General features: G+C 37.7%; 1 protein-coding gene across 7 annotated transcripts in view; it reads right to left on the bottom strand.

Annotated features, from left to right (window-relative positions):
* PNPLA4 (patatin like domain 4, phospholipase and triacylglycerol lipase) overlaps positions 1-16,534 on the bottom strand; it is a 48,621-nt gene that overhangs the window by 18,700 nt on the left and 13,387 nt on the right. For 2 of the 7 annotated variants that reach the window (XM_081946440.1, XM_081946435.1), the window contains exon 1: positions 2,382-2,837. The exons of 2 other annotated variants lie outside the window; for them this stretch is intronic. The gene's annotated coding sequence lies outside the window, so the exon portion shown is untranslated. Of the gene's footprint in view, positions 1-2,381; positions 3,048-16,534 lie in introns of those variants that run through there. 3 more of the 7 variants (XM_081946439.1, XM_081946438.1, XM_081946436.1) reach the window with 3 other exon arrangements.

Consider the following 16,534-nt stretch of genomic DNA (forward strand, 5'->3'; position numbering starts at 1 on the left):
TATCTGCAAGCAAACAACCAAACTCAGAAAACATCACTTCACCACATAAACCAATGGTTATCAAGATGTTATAAAAACTAATTGTGTAATTAATTACAATAAACTAGATACAACAAAAATGAACTAATTGTGTAGGAAAATATGAAATGCGTCATATATATATTAAGGGTTCCAAGACCAGAATTCCAAGCCTCCTTAGTATCATTCAAGGATGACTCCGTTTTAAAAATAACGTTATTATGTTTAAGATTCAACCCCATGCCTTAAACACAAGTTGCATATACATGAAAACAAGATTTTAAAATTTTACAAAAATCAAGCTCAGAATATCATAATAAGCTTAATGAAATAGATATCCCAGTCATGCCAATATTAGGATTTTAAATAAAAATAGGCTTTGTAGGAATTTTATCATTTCTTATAGCATGAGAGGATTTTGTTATGCATATGTACATGCATAGAAATTGCAGGCTCTACCAAGAAAGTATTTATATTATTAATTTCATTACTTAGGTTTTTATTCCAGAACAATTATTGTTATTAATTGATTTTGGCAGAACAGAAATGCAATTGTTTTTTTTAAAAAAAGCTTTCCTTAGTGAAAGGTGAGGACAGCAAAGGATGTTGCAATTCATTATTCAAACTTCATGCCTAAGACTCATGAATATTAATAAACACATAAAGTATACTTCAAACCTTATCTTCTCTGAAGTAAACCTCACAGAGTTTAACAGATTTTACTCTCAAAGCATGAAAAGAAGAATTAAGGAATCTAATCTAGTAAGGCTATTTCCATATCTTTAACAATGCAACTCGGTTCTATGAACTAGGGGCCATATGCTGCACTCTAAAAATTAGAATTATTGCCAGTACAACATCTAACAATGTTGGCAATGCCTATTTATACTTTTGATACCCAGTGCATATATGTTTAATAATGTTATATTAAGCTTTCATAACTTCAGGCTGCCTTTTCTCCCAGTCAATTCCTTTATCTGTTTATCAAGCAAAACATTAAAATGAGATAAACCATTATCAATCAGATTCCTGCTTATTGCGGTTTTAAAAAAACACAAGACTTTTTCAAAACAGCATAGGAAATGATATTTGCTGTTGTACCAAAATGCAACATATTAGGAAAACATGCCTTTTATTTATTCATTCTTCTAATTTTCCAAGTTTTATTTAAAATCTGCATATTGCTGTTTTGCTATGTAGCTATGAATAAAACTAAACTATTTGCAAAAAAAACTGATACTTTTGATTCAACTAAACTGGCTTGGGGAAGTGGCAATATAACCACATTTCACTTCTAGATAGGAGCCAGTTTGCAAGTGTGCAGATTTCTTATTTTTGACTACAGTATCATAGTCAAAATATAGTTGACCACAAAATATAGTTGCATAGTTGACCACATATACAGTATGTAGTTATATTGCCACTTCCACTGATACATATTTTAAACACATAGCATGTGTAACCCATGTTGCTTGATGAGGAAGTATTGGAGCCTCCAGTTTGCCACTGTTCAAACTTTCAGTTGGTATGATCAGATAAAGCACCATTTTTTCTTCCCGTAGTCAACACGTCTGTTTTGGCTTTCCCTTACTTATTCAACAGAAAAAAAATAGAGCAGTAAAGAATTTGAGGCCAAGATGCCTCAATCTGGAACAGAGAAGCAGCCATTAGTGTCACTCACAATTGGTTATTAAGGCATTACTAACAAGGACAAAGACTGAACCAACAGTCCAGAGATTTAAGGCATTATAATTTATCACTTTTTTCAGCTAAACCGCCGAGCGCTTTTGTGCAAGGATAATAAATCTAATGAGCTTAGTCAAGTAACTGAATTTAAATCATCGCTACCATATTGATCGGGCCTGCTATAAAACTGGCAAACCACAGGCTGAACAACCATCTTATTTGGCAGTAATCTTCAATGGGGCTTCCCGGTTTCCCAGCTGGACTCAAAAGGTGAATTTTACTCTGCTCGAATAGTGCAGAATCAATGCTGAAAGGTCATTGTCTCTGAATTTTAAGATTCCTTTTATGTTGCTACAGCTTTTCATGCACTTTAACCAAAGCTTCCAGCCTATTAAAGCCATTATGAGGGAGGAGAAATGGGAAAAGATTCAGCTGTATCTCAGCAACTTTCCCGTTTATAAACCATTAATTCACCTTTGTCCTTTTTATAAGAGTACTAATCCTCTTTTGACAAGTCCACTCCACCGAATGAATTGCATTCAACGGAATTATTTTATGATAACGGTGCTGGCCTTTAAGGTGATACAAAACTCGACTGTTTCCTGCTGAAAAAAACATAAATAATTGGGCTCGCTCTCTATAGAACTAGCATAATCCAGCAATTTAAAAGCCAGAACTCACTGGGGCAGGGTCCTTCTTGCGTACTACTGCCAGCTAACACGGCTGGCCAAATGACCAACACCAGAGGGCCCCGAACGTCTGAACTAGAGACAGAAGGGTTGGGGCAATATTCAGAAGCCGAAATGCTCGTCTCTGCAAACACAGCCTGATGATTAATGACGACGTTAATCTCCAAGCGAGTCCCGAGCAACAGGTCAAATCTCCAAGCGAGTCCCGACCGACTGACCAAAGTGGTTATAAAATATCTATTTTAGCATCTTATTTTATTCCGAGAAACTCATTTGGGGCTGAAAGGACCTAAATGGATTAATTTCGAAGAAACGTAACCAAGGCTAAGAAAAAGGCTTGAATCCGCATTTTTCAATTTCAGCACTTGGAGCGCAAGGCAAAGAACAGACCCTCCATAATATACCTCCGCTTACTCCTCCCTTCCGCCTCTTTTCTTCCCCCAAAGAGAGCCGCGCCCTGCTTTCCGTGCCCTCCGTTTACCTTAACGCCGGCGGCTGATTCCACGCAGCTACCGCGTCGTTCTTAAAGAGACAGATCCAGCACGAAAGGAAAAGTGTTTCTATTCCCCTCTCGCTGGGCCTTCGCGAGTGGGTTTCTTACATTAATTGCTATATTAAATTAATGAGCTCTTTTTATCAGTTCGCGAGAGATTCCCACCTTTTCTCAAGTGTAAAACAGCCGTGTGAGCTGCTGCGATTGGCAGAAAAGGGAAAATTTGAAGCTGGAGAAAGATGCAGCAGGCTATCAATAGAGGAGGTATTGGGCTTGCTTGCTTGCTTCCCATTGTAAAAACGCGGACAACCTCTAGTTGCCAACAAAATAAACATCCGTGCGAAACTACAGGTTGCTAAATCCTCCAACCCAAATCTGGTAGTCTGAACATTTAATATTTGTTGATGACATTGTTAACGTGTAAGGAGTAAGAAGCTGTAATAACTGCTTTGTTTACATTCGTATTTATATAAAAAATGTATAAATGAAAATTTACATGTCCCCATGGAGAGTCCCAGAAAATGAAAATGGGAAGTGGCTGTCATCCAGACATATATTTATAACTGTCTTTGCCTGCCTACTAAAAAAGGCAAATGTACACTAGGATAACCTGAGTGGCAAAGCATAAACAACTAATAAATTTCAACATCTGGTGGTGGATCATAATGTCCATGTATGTTCACTTTTTCAAAATGTTTGACCTTAACTTTAATGTCCTTAATCTATAAAATCCTGACAGTGGCTGAAGCTTGATGAGAGAGTTCTACAATTCTTATACAATACAAAAGCTTAATAAATTGATAAAATTTTAATACAATTTTCAAGATATTCGCCTTTATTTTTCAAATTGAGAAAACAGTAGCATTCAGGAGATAAAACAAAATATATATACTGTGGCGCTTTTCAGTCTTTTGTTAAAACCAGTTTTAGATCCCTAAGAGAATCAGAGGTGAAGATAAAGTCAGCTTAGCTATTCTTACAGTTCAAAAAAGAAAGTTTGTACTGACACAGCAAGCCTTGAAAATGAGACTTGTGGAACTATTTAAATAACTCAATTATTGTGTATTGTAAACACATGAGAATGCTTTAAATACACAATGAGTAGATACAGCAAATCATGTGGATATAGTGTGGAAAGAAAATAAGACTGCTAATGTATATTGTAAACATTAAGTGATTTTTTTTCCTCTGCCATTGTGTTTGTGTGTGTAAGCCATTATTGCTTCCTCTTGCAAGCAGTGATTAATACACCTTTCAAGCATGGAACTATCCCAAATTCAATTTGGATCCTATCTGGGTCCACACACATATTTTTACAATCACTTTTCCAATATATTTTCACAGGCTGAAATTGTCTTACAAGTGACTTAATACAATACAATAGCAGAGTTGGAAGGGACCTTGGAGGTCTTCTAGTACAACCTCCTGCCTAGGCAGGAAACCCTATACCATTCCAGACAAATGGCTATCCAACATCTTCTTAAAGACTTCCAATGTTGGGGCATTCACAACTTTTGGAGGCAAGTTTTCCACTGATTAATTGTTCTAACTGTCAGGAAATTTCTGCTCAGTTCTAAGTTGCTTCTCTCCTTGATTAGTTTCCACCGATTGCTTCTTGTTCTACCCTCAGGTGCCTTGGAGACTAGTTTGACTCCCTCTTCTTTGTGGCAACCCCTGAGATAGTGGAACAGTGCTATCATGTCTCTCCTAGTTCTTTTTTTTTTTCATTAAACTACACATATCCAGTTCCTGCAACTGTTCTTCATATGTTTTAATCTCCAGTCCCCTAATCATCTCTTCTCTGCACTCTTTTCTAGAGTCTCCACATCTTTTCTACATCGTGGCAACCAAAATTGAATGCAGTATTCCAAGTGTGGCCATACCAAGGCATTTTAAAGTAGTATTAACACTTCACGTGATCTTGATTCTATCCCTCTGTTTATGTAGCCTAGATCTGTGTTGGCTTTTTTGACAGCTGCTGCACACTGCTGGCTCATATTTAAATGGTTGTCCACTAGGACTCCAAGATCCCTCTCAGAGTTACTACTATTGAGCAAGGTATCTCCTATACTGTAACTGTGCATTTCATTTTTCTTGCCTAAATGTAAAACCTTACTCTTTTCACCATTGAATTTCATTTTATCAGATAGTGCCCAATGTTCAAGTTTGTCAAGAGCCTTCTGTATCTTGAGCCTATCTTCTGGAGTGTTGGCTATTCCTGCCAACTTGGTGTCATCTGCAAATGTGATGAGTTCCCCATTTATCCCCTCATCCAAATCATTGATGAAGATGTTGAAGAGTATTGGGCCTAAAACAGAGCCTTGGGGTAATCCACTGTATACTTCCCTCCCTGTAGATGCAGTTCCATTGAGGACTACATGTTGAGTGTGGTTGGTCAGCCAGTTACGAATCCATCTGGTAGTGAACCCTAACCCACATTTTTCTACTTTATCTAGTAGTAGGTTATGGTCTACTTTATCAAATGCCTTGCTGAAGTCCAAGTAAATTATTCAACGGCATTCCTCTGGTTCACTAATTTTGTCACTTTGCCAAAGAATGCAATAAGATTAGTCTGGCATGATCTGTTTTTGACAAACCCATGTTGGCTTTTGGATATTACTTTGTTTGCTTCTAGATGTTCACTAATTTGTTGCTTGATTATCTTTTCCAGAATCTTCCCTGGTATTGAGGTCAGGCTGATAGGTCCATAGTTTCCTGCATCTATTTTTTTTTTCCTTTTTTGAAGATGGGAACCACATCAGCTGTTTTCTAGTCCTCTGGCAGTTCCCTGGTGCTCCAGGATATCTGAAAGATATAGTTCAGTGGTTCTGAGATATTGTCTGCCAGTTCCTTCAGAACCCTGGGATGTAATCCATCTGGTCCTGGTGATTTGAACTCGTCTAGGGTAGACAGGTACTCACTTACCATTTTCTTCCCTATTTCAACTTGTGTTCCTAACCTGATTTTTGTGGTGCTGTTTTTGGTAGTTTGGAGTGTTTTTTCCCCCTTTGTGTAAAGACAGATGCAAAAAATGAGTTAAATTGTTCTGCTTTCTCCCTGTTGCTTGTCACCTTCTTGCCATTTTCTCACAGCAATGGACCAATTGTTTCCTTAACTTTTTTCTTGTTTTTAACATGTTGGAAGAAGCTTTTTTTGTTATTTTTTACTTTTGTGGCAAGCCTTTCTTCATTGTGAGCCTTAGCTTTCCTCACTTCATGTTTACAGGCTCGGGCTATTTGCTGATATACTGCCTTAGTTATGTCCCCATCTTTCCACTTTTTATATTTATCCTTTTTGTCTTTCAATTTGTCAGAGAGTTTTTTATGCAGCCATGCTGGTTTCTTTTGGGAGTTGTTATTTTTCTTCTTCATTAGTATTGTGCTAGGATGGGCTTTTATAATCTCATTTTTCAAAATTTCCCAAGCTTCTTGAGTTGTTTTCCCCTTGAGGATTCTCATCCATGGAATTCTTCCCAAGCTCTCTCTAAGTTTATTGAAATTAGCTCTCTTAAAGTCCAATACTCTAGTTTGACTTTGTTCTACTACTTGTGTTTGCATAATGTTGAATTCCAGTATTGCATGATTACTTGCCCCCAAGGTTCCTGTAGCTACTTGCCCCAATCCAGATAATGTGGATGAGTGTGGTTGAGTGGAGGAGCATATCTAACTAGAATGAATGAATAATATAACAAAGGAAAAGGTAGAAAAGGAAGAAAAAGGACATGAAATTTAATTCACAAACAAAATGGCATTCACAAATTAAATGGATTTTTCCCTTTTTGCCACTAAAACAAATTAAAGAAAAGCCGTCAAAGCCATCTGCAAATGATTGAAATAATAAATGGAATTTATCAGCAGTGGCCAAAAGAGACACCTATTTTTCCTGTATAATACAATAATGAACTGTGATACTGTGTGTGTGGGAGAGACAATGGTTAGAATGCAGTACTGCAGGCTGCAGATCAAATTTTATCAGGCTCAAAGTTGACTCAAACTTCCATCCTTCCAAGGTGGGTAAAATGAGGACCCAGATTGTTGGGGGCAATATGTTGACTCTGTAAACTGCTTAAAGAGGGTTGTAAAAGCACTGTGAAGAGCTATATAAGTCTAATTGCTATTGCTATTAACTCAAGATGCATGCATACTTTGTGTGTGTGTGTGTGTGTGTGTGTGTGTGTGAGAGAGAGAGAGAGAGAGAGAGAGAGAGAGAGAGAGAGAGAGAGAGAGAGAGAGAACATCTAATGCCAATACAATTAACATTATTGGAATACAGCTCTCTCTCACACACACACTCTCTCTCACACACACACACACAAATGTAAACCATTGCATCTTTTTCAATAATCTGAAGAATAAACAAAATATTATCAAAAGGAATCCAGAAATGGAAGTTTCATGGGGACATAACAGATTTTCATACAAAGCTTCTATTAGCATGGGTAAAAGATTTTTAAACCAATTAGACACTTTAACATAGCTGATGACACCAACATTAATAATTATAATTATATAATTATATATAATATATTATAATAAATAATAATTATTAAATTATTATTTAGGAATTAAAGAATAGTCATCTAGGCCAACCCAATCAGCCAGCTAACTATTGGACTTAAGAATCCATATTAAAAGCTTTCTCAACAGTCCATGTCTCCCTTACCCCATGAAAGAAACATTTGGATTTTGCTGATGATGAATTAAAGCAATTAGGTCAATTAAAATTCTAACATAACAACCTTGACAATGTCATACAACCCAAGCATAGATAATAATTTATGTAGGCCCAGATAGCTGTGAAATCTTAGGATCTATATTTATAAAACAAAGATATACATATTCGTAACAATAAGATCCTGAAGATGTCTTATGAAAATAAAGCCATTGTAGGAAAAGAGCCATGTCTATGGTGATAGAAAATCAGACTGGGAGTGTATTTCCTGATTTCCAAATTTCATCAAAAGGCGTATGCTTATATATATATTAATTAAATTGGTTAAAAAAGGATGCTGTCAGATCTGATTTTTTGTGAAAATGAAAGCAATCTATTCAAAAACTTCACTAAACATTTCTGATAAAGTAGGTTGTAGAAATGCAACACTTTTTTTTTCTCTTTTAGGTGGAAAGACCCCAGACCAAGGAAACCTCCCTAGTTCATAGATTGAAAGAGACATTCCCAAGTTTTGGAATAAATGTGTAAAATTTGGTTTGCAACTTCATCTTGTAACAATTTTGTTTATACTTTCTGCTAAAAAGTGAGCAAATCTAATCTGTTGTTGAAATATGAGAAATATATTATGTGGCCTTTTTTAAAAAACAAAAACCCTCAGAACTAGATTATTAGTCTACTTCTGCATATCATGCAGTGTTTTATTATTTCATTAGTTTAAGTCTACATTTATAATTGAATATGTGGATGGCCTTGGGAGATGGAAGAAAATATGCTGCCTGTGAAAAAAATCAGACAAGATAGGGAGGGGCCCCCAAGGAGCTAACATTCAGAGCAATGGTGGGTTTCAATTTTGTTTACTACTGGTTCGCTTGTTCATGCATGCACACTCACACACGTGCACAACGCTTCTGTGCATGCGCAGAAGCATCCGGGCAGGTGGGCGGAGCCTCCCATCACCGCCACTACCGGTTTGCCCAATCCGGGCCGAACTGGGAGCAACCCATCACTGATTCAGAGAGAGAAACTTAGGAAGCACCCACCCTAAATTAAAAGTGGTGGCAGGAAGTTTGTACTTGCAAGATTGATACCAGCCCTCTTAGGTAAACCAGACAGGAAATACAATTAGATGAACTAATTCTACTTTATTATAAGGTTATTGTCAACAATGGAGCCATCTTTGGAGCATCTTTAGGGTTGCCATAGTGAGGCTCCCTGGAGTTATGGGAAAGGGGACTAGAGATAGCTGAGGGGGATATGTAACCAAAATAACATTCTTTCTCCTGGGAACCAAGGTCACTGTCACCAGCACTTGGAAGGGCATGGATGGGAGGCATCTGGTATGGGGAGAGAGACCTGATTGGGGCATGTGATGGTTGTGGGCAACGTGGGGAAAAACTTTGGATTTTGAACTGGGTGGGAAAAATCCCGGGGACTTCAGATTTGGGTTTTCACCAGCTGTGTAAATATGACATGCCTAATAAATCTATACTTTGAGGAACCCTACCTTGGAGTCGTGATTTCCTATGAGCTGTTACTTGGAACCCTGACAGTTATATTAACAGAAACTTGCAAGTCAGTTCCTCCAAAGTAACATGACTAGATGAACTAATTCTGCTTTTATTGTAAGGTTACATTAACAGAATCTTCAAGAGTTCAATAAAAACTGCAAATAACAATTATTTCACCGTCTCCTCTGTAAATTTAAATTTAATTGTTATTTGTTTGATAGCAGTTTAATTGCCTGCTACTTCTTTTATAATGCAAACACTAATTAATAGGGATTTGCTGTATCCCACATTAAAGATAGCAGTGAAACCAACATGAAAAAAATTCTACCATCCTGTATACCATCTGTTTAATAAAAACTATTTAAGAGTCAACAATAATACATTTATATTCCATTTGAAACTTGTTTGCAACTTATAGATAAATGAAGCAGTTAGCTTTACCTAAAACTATCACAAATGAAAACAAGCAAAACTTGTGACAGGCAAAATAGCAGACGTTTTATTTAACCCAGAATGCTGAAAAGGCAGCACTAAGAATATCATAAAGACTTCATTTCACAGTCTAACAGCAATTGATTTAAAGCCATATTTTCTAAATATAGTGCCTTCCTATTATGTTAGCCAAATATTTACATCCTCATCCAACAACGCCAATGAGGATTATTGTCTAATTAATACATCTAGAAGACATCTGAAGGCTGATACAGAAATTTTGTTTCATGACATAAAACTGGTTCTCAAGAAATCAAAAACAGTTGTGAGAGAAAAAAAGAGAGACTTTCTTAGTGAAGGACCTTAATTGAACCTTAATTGAACCTAGCAAGATATTTAAATGTTGAGTCCAAATGAATATGACTAGAACAGCGATGGCGAACCTTTTTGGGCTCGTGTGCCATAAAGGGGGGAGTGTAGGGGAGTCGTGCATGGGCATGCCGCACCCATAATGGAATGTGTGACCCCCCCCCCAGTGCACATGCGTGCATGAGAGGCACTCCCCCCATTTTTACATGCTTTTTTCGCCCTCCCCAGGCTCCAGAGTCTATATAGGAGCCTGGAGAGGGCGAAAACAGACTTCCCCCCCCCCCGGAGGCCCTCCAGAGGGACCTTCGGGAGGCTTTCCTGAAGCCTCCGGAATGCAAAGAAAGGGCCCTATGGTCAAACCGGAAGTTCAGGAATGGACATCCGGTTTGCTCGTAGGGTCAGTTTAAGTCCGCCGGACGCTTCAAGGACCTTCAGGACGCTTCCCTGAAGCCTCCGGAGGACTAAATATGACCCCATGAGCGAACCGGAAGTCCATTCCTGAACTTCCGGTTTGCCCATAGGGCCGTTTTTTTGCGCTCCGGAGACTTCAGGAGATTCGCACATACGCGCTGGCCAGCTGACAGGGCAACGCCTCGCGTGCCCTGACAAATGGCTCTGCGTACCATAGGTTCGCCATCCCGGGACTAGAATCTCACCTATCCATAAGAAGCATGGCAGTTGGTCAGCCTTTACTTATTTCTATTTATTAAATTTATATTCATTTATAACTATATTTGCTGTAGCAAAAGCTTTACTGTTGTTCCACAAAGATACCTTCAATGTGGAACATATCACAGTAGTGAAATTTTCCAGATTGGAGGTGCTAGCAAGAAACAGGTGAGAAAAGGTGTCTTTAATTTACTGGTAGTCTTTTCTTTTCTTTTTTAAGATAAAAAGGCAAAAAGGGTTCAAAACAACTTTCCTTAGCAGAATAATTCCTGGCTAAATCATTCAGCTCTAAGTTTGTACTATTACCATTTCTAATTTGTCTAGATTCATTTTCACTCTTAGCCCTCACAATAGTAGTTCCTGACAGCACTTATTTCATTAACTTGTTAAGTGCAAATAAAAGGTTGCCTACTAAGGCATACTTAATGACCTTTATTGTTTTATTTTATCAATATAGAAAATACAAAGAAAAATAAAAATAGGAAAGGAAGGGAAAGAAAAAGAGAGGAAATTAAGGGAACGCATTGACTTCCAACTCTTTAGCACAATACAAGATAACAATCCAGCCTTAATTTTTTACTTTTAAACATTAGTATATAACTATGGTAGCCATTTCTATAACAACAATTATATCTAATCGGCAAAATCTAAAGTCAAAGCTTCTTCTTTTTTTTCATCATAAGCACAAAATCTAGAAGTGATATCCAAATAAAAAACATAATTAAATATATTCTCTTTGAATAAAACAATTTAACAATTTTTGCTTTATCTTCCTTGCTGTGGAAATATTTATTTCTGTTTGCACTTAATAATCTTTATAATACCATTTATATTAACAAAATTCTTTCATATTCTTTAACCTTAATGGGAAAATGTTTTTTTCATCCATTTTAAAACATGAAACATTTCTTTAAAAATATTTCTGAAATCAAAACCTTTTTAACTTCCTCTATAGTTCACGATTAAAAATCACTCCCTCCAAATTAATCCTCATAGAATAATTTGTTCGTCTTGTATACATCCTTTATAAAACTCTAAACTTTTCTTTTAAACTAATACATCTTTTTTAGGATTACTTTTAATGAAGAGTGTTCAAAATGTGTTAATAAATATACAAATACATTCTCTATTTGAAAGGGTTCTAGACAAAAAAGGGAGAATGAAATCCTACCAATATGTTCTAACTAACATAATAGACTGAGTACTGTTATCTGAATATGGTCCTCTCCCACTATGATGAACAGACTTTTATTGTATTCTTAAATTTGCCTTAATACAATATAATAAGAACATTACATTTTATGGAAACCACCTCCACTTTCATACCCTTTCATAGGCGTACTCTACATGTTAGTACAGGTATGTTATATGTTATATGTTAACGTTTTATCTATGAATAGACTCAGTAATTGCCCTTGGGTCAACAACGAACACATTTCTTTTAACGGCCTCTGTTTTCCCACTTGAAATAACTGTAACCTGAAATTATAATGCTGAGGTCCTACAAAACATATATAGTGACAAGTGTTATATTAAGTTATTGTTTATATTATAAATAAAAGAAGTTATGAGATATTATAAACAAACAATTTCACTCCATGAAATAATATGATTATGCTGAAGCAAAAACTGCTCAAGCGATTTAGAATTTGAGTCAAAACATAGTCCTCACTTAACAGTGGTAAAGGGATCAGCAATTCTGTTGCTAAGCAATGTTGTGTGGTGTGATGACACATGGCAGTTGTGAAAGACGCAGTTGCTGTCATTAGGTAAATCCTGCGCAATTGCAGTGTCTTACAGTCATGTGATTATCATTTTTTACCTTTCCTGTTGGCTTCCTCATTGACTTCACTTGTCAGAAGCCAGCAAGGAAGGTTTCAAATGGCGATGATGTGACTATGGAATGCTGCAGTGATATTGTGAGCTGTTTGCCAAATGTTTGAATCACAATCACAGGACCAGAAGTGTGTTGTGTTACACCGGCTTCAAATATGAGGACATGGTGTAAGATCCCCTCATTCAATGCCACAATAACTTCAAACAGTCACCAAATGAGTAGTTAACACTACCTGAAATTCATTTCATGATGAAATAAACTATTTTAAGGCACATGACAATATTGATAAGTTATTGGATATTAAGGATAACCCAAAATCTGTTGCAAAAAGAGGTTGGCTCCATATCTAATATGACCAAGTTGGCCTCGTAATAAAAATTAAAGTTAAAAAAAAAAGACAAAAAAGGAACATACATTTTCCTCCATCAGGAGGTGGAGTCTCCCCTTATTGAGTTCCCCAGATTACTATTTTACATAAGATTTCAAATAATAATTTTAAAATTAGTATGGTAAAATTAAAATAGTAACATCCCATAGGACTCAAATAGGTCATCGTGGTCATTACCACTTATTTACAAATTTGAAGTCAGGGCTCAATGACCTAGATTTTTTTTTAAATCTAATTTTAACACTCCCAAGGGCATCAAGAGAAACACAGTTTAAAATGCTATAACTGGTGCTGGCAAGCACATTGCTATTTAACTAACAAATTAAAACTCTGGGTAAATCTCTCTTTTCCTAAATACTGGTTAGATCTACAATAAGTTTAGGTGCTAGTTTGATATGCTGCCAACTGCAGACAACAAGGAATGAAAAAGATAGTATCTGCTGACTTAAAAATCCATTGGACAAAATCCATTGGGCTAAGGATGAATAGAATCAAATATGACCCTGTCCCTGTGAAGAAAGGAAAGGAATTATCAGTATTATGGAAGAGTTGTTGATATTTAGTTTCCAGCGTGGCATGGTGGCCCAGTGTTGAACATTTGTGCATCCCACTCAGAAAATTGAGGTGTTGAATCTGTTTATAGTTGTTGAATTGTTCAGTGTTAATAAAAGCTGTTCAACTTACCTCAGCCAGTCTCACATCTCCTCAATCAGTCCAGAATCTAATACTGGCGACGAGGATGGGATCCTGAGAGTTTTACAGCAAACAATTGCGAAAGAAGGAAAAATCGTTTAATTCCTCTTTGCGCAAAAGAAAAAATTTTTTTTACCTCAAGCGCGATTCGCTTCCATGGCTTTGTTGCCTCCATTTGCGCCTTTTGGTACGGCCAATGAATCGTGGCCCAGTTTCCTTGAATGCTTCGAGTATTTCCTCATCGGTAACAATTTTCACCAGCAGCTGTCAGAACGAAAAAGCAGTATTTTCCTCAGCTTGTGTCGTCCCGAAATGTTAAACATGGCCAGGGCTCTCACTTCGCCTTTGGCCGTCTATGAGTTGAACTGGGACACACTCATCACCAAGTTAAAAAAATCATTATGCACCGACTCCATCTCGAATAGCTCGCTGCTACACTTTCCATTAGTGCATTCAAAAATACTTCAAGACTTTAAGCCAGTTCTTACAGTCTCTCTGAACGGTGGCTATACAATGCGAATTCAGTGATCTCGATGACTCGCTGGCCGAGTAGTTCATCTGTAGGGTCCGCGATGTCCGCCTCAAGAGGAGATTGCTAGCCTGAGCAGACATCATCCTTCAGCAGGCAGTAGACGAAGCCAGAGCCGCTGAGCTCCCTGAGAAATCTATGGCAGAAATACAGTAGTGCCAACAGCTAATCATGCCTCCTCAAAGTACCTGCTTAATAGATGAGCTACTCCCACTAGATGACCTGGAGGAAGACCAGGTTGACTGCCTCCAGGCTCAACCTAGAAGACTGCCTCCACCGGCTACAAACCACCCTGCGACTGCCTGCTTGGGTTGCGGTGGCAATCACACTTGCATCACATGCCCATTCAATGCTGCCACCTGCCATCGCTGTATGAAAAAAGGCCACCTCGCTCATGTCTGCCATGCTACTTTACCTCTAGCACCTCAAGCTGAATACCGCCAGGCTCCCAGCCAACAGTAACGTCGACAGCAGCCCCAGAGGGATGACTGCTATATGATCTCCAAAAACCTACAAAAACATCTCAACTGCCTTGGTCAGCAAAGCTTTGGCTGACGCAAAAATGATCATGATTTTCCTGCTCGTTGAAGGCTCACCTTGTGTCATGGAGGTGTATTCAGGGTCTTCCTGCTCCCTCTTGTCATAGAGTGCCTCTCCAAGATGTGCCCTACCATCTCACGCAGCCAGCTGATGCCTCCAAATACAACTTTAAAAGACTAGCAGTGGACTCAAATTCCTACCCTGGGTAGCTATGATGTTTGGGTGGACTAGGGGATTTCCATGGGAAGCTTCCCGTACTGGTAGTGAGGAAGCCCCTGCCAGCCCTATTGGGGCTGGACTGGTTCCTTTCCCTAGGCCTGTCCCTCATGGGAGTCCATCAAACCACTCCTGTTTCACCTACCGTCAAAGACATCATATCTGAGTTTGCTTACATTTTTGATGGCACCTTAGGTGAATATAAGGGTTCCCCTATTTCTCTAAATTTAGACCCCCCAGGTTGCTCCTATTAGACTTAAGGCTCGCAGGTGCCATTTGCCTTGAGGCCGAAGATTGATGCTGAACTTGATAAGTTCCTGGCGCAGGGAGTCCTGGAGCCCGTTGACCACTCCAAATTGGAGACCCCCATAGTGGTCCCCATTAAGGCCGATGGGTCTATCAGGATCTGCGCTGACTATAAGTCGACTATCAACCTCGGCCTCCAGGCAAATCCGTATCCAGTTCCAGTAGTGCAGCACCTGCTCCACTCCTCAATCAGTCCAGAATCTAATACCGATCACCTGGTCTTTGTGGGCACTGGAAAACGGCCTGAAAAATGGCTTGAAAAACAGCCCAAAATCAGGCCATTTCTGGGCTGTTTTCCCAGCCAAAAATAGCCTGAAAACATCCAGAAAAGCAGCCTGAAAACAGCCTGGAAAATGCCCCAAAACAGGCATGTGGGTGACGACCAGCTGGTCTTTGGGTTTCCGGTGCCCTAGGGTGCACACATGCACACACATTCCAATTTGGGCACTCAGTGCCAAAAAGGTTTGCCATCACTGATCTAGATACTATTCATTAGTGAAAATTAGCTGAAATTGTTGATCGCATTTTCCATTCTCACTTTATGTAAAACCAGGGAAATTTTATTTAAAAACCTATATTAATACAATTAAAAATATACTCAATTAATAGTTATAAAAATAATAAAATAGTTCATGATTAAAACCCAATCATAACATTGATTCTGATTTTCCAAACAGCACTTTTTTCAAAAGTCTCCTGATTTTAAATATGAACCAGTACACGCTGTATCATTTGATTGACACTTAATGACTTTCTGTAACCCTTTGTACTATCTTCTTCATGAATTTCATTGTTTATATTTTTCATTTTGTATACCCCTATTAAGCTTTGTTAAGCTTTATAATATATTGCAGTGAAAAATATAAGGCAATTGAAATTCAGAGTGTTATAACTGCTCTGCCACCTTTTCCCCCCTCAGACATGAGAATAAAATTAAAGATATTACACTGACTCTAAAGACAGACAGACAAATATTCATATTCAGTAACAAAAATCCTACTTTCCAGCTGCAGAGGGCAGTGCACCACAATAAAAGAGAATGTTGAAGAATACCAGGTCACTTAGTTTCCCCAATTTATGTGATATAAACATAATAGAAAGGCATTTGAGATTTGTTTTTCCTCTATTCTGTGTTTTATAGACCAGTAAAGCTCACTTTAGTAAATAAAAAAGACATTAAAAAAACCCTTATCCTCTTTGCTTCTATCATGCTGCATGCTATATTTTTAAAAATTATTTTAAAATTATTTTCTCCTTTTTGCTAAACAGGGGGAAAAAATCACCTTAGATGTTAAACAAAAGGACAGCAATTGCCTTTAAAAGAAAGAGGTTGTATTTATGCTTTATATTGATATTCAGTCATTCATTTGCTATAATTTTTCCCAATAAGATAGCTATCTTTTGTCAGAATTCTCCATCATAAGTTCTTGGAGGCTGATGTTTGTATCCTCAGAGATAATATTTAGTCATGTTGAGTCCTATTTGCCTTT

This window comes from Natrix helvetica (genome assembly GCF_964273705.1).
Source record: "Natrix helvetica genome assembly, chromosome: 3".
NCBI classification, from domain to species: domain Eukaryota; kingdom Metazoa; phylum Chordata; class Lepidosauria; order Squamata; family Natricidae; genus Natrix; species Natrix helvetica.